Here is a 1,241-nt window from a genome sequence, read left to right as displayed (position 1 = left end):
TCAATAGATGGTATAACTCCAGATGTATCATAGTTAAAAAGAAAATTAACGAATTGGAAGACAGTATTGAGGAATTCACTCAGATCACAGCAGAAACAATATTCAAAGAGATAATGGCGGAGAAATTTCCAGAACTGAAGAATGTGACTTTAGATTGAAAGTATGTAGGATTAAAATTAGACAACAACAAAAAAATAAGAAAAAAAAAACTTTGTTTAGATGAAGGGAAAAGAAAGCTGGATGTAGAGGTGACAGGCTGCAAATAGGCAATTTACTTCAAAACAAAGTTGTGGAAAACTAGAAAGCAACACCATGAAACGCTTTCCTATAGCAACTCTCACTATGGCATTAGGAACAGTGCTCTTCTCTCTGATCAGTGTCATCCTTTCCTAAGTAAACAAGTAGAGAGAAGAGGACAATAATTCAGATCATTTTATAATTGCAATATCTGCATGTATCCGTTTAGGTATATTCTTACTAAGCCCACCCGTCCCAATTATCTTTTGTTTGGTTTTAATGGCCTTATAAACTTTATAGGTTATAAAATTCTTCTCCTTCAATACCTTCTAAAAAACAAGCTATACATCCATGTTTATAAACTTTCTGAATTCTGTTTTGCCATTGTCTTTTCCACCAGGTCCCTTCCACATTTGCTCCACACCTTATTTTTCCATTCTCAGAAGAGTTATATACCTACAATTCAGTAAAAAGAGGTTTAAGGGTAAAAGTTACCTTGTTATTCAAATGTACACCACTTGCCTCTTGTAAGTGAATTATGTGCCTTATCAACAAGGTCACTTATAATTTGTAATATTTTCCAGAACTTGAAAATAAGGCTCCTACTTTGCTCTCATATTCCTTTAATCACTCACTTTCAAAATATGGCAAAGTCTATTTTGCACCTGTTCTTCCAATGGGCTTAAATTAACATTGCTTGAGGTTTACTTCCTTGTTTGGGAAGTACAACTTTTCATTCCAATTTTACAGTATGAGGAATATAAAAAAATTATTCTTCTTGAAGACTAACAAATGCTCCAGTATTTCATGGAAGAGTTTAATATAGTTCTAAGGATTTGTTTGTATGCATAAGTACACCCTGTTTTATGTTACAATTTTTGAGGCACTAAACAAAACTGGGTTTTTATAAATATGACTATCAAATATTTATATACTTAGATTTATTGGCAGGGCCTGAAGTAAAAAAAAAAAAAAACCCAAAATAACTTTTTAAAAAATACTAC

The 1,241-nt window shown here is 32.2% G+C and overlaps 1 protein-coding gene across 1 annotated transcript in view; it reads right to left on the bottom strand.

Moving 5' to 3' along the window:
- The window catches only part of RSPRY1 (ring finger and SPRY domain containing 1), a 72,273-nt gene that overhangs the window by 50,656 nt on the left and 20,376 nt on the right, over positions 1–1,241 (bottom strand). The window lies entirely within an intron of this gene.

The sequence above is a fragment of the Propithecus coquereli genome, unplaced genomic scaffold (genome assembly GCF_000956105.1).
Source record: "Propithecus coquereli isolate 6110/MARCELLA unplaced genomic scaffold, Pcoq_1.0 Scaffold540, whole genome shotgun sequence".
NCBI classification, from domain to species: Eukaryota; Metazoa; Chordata; class Mammalia; order Primates; family Indriidae; genus Propithecus; species Propithecus coquereli.
This window is presented reverse-complemented; position numbering and strand designations above follow the sequence as displayed.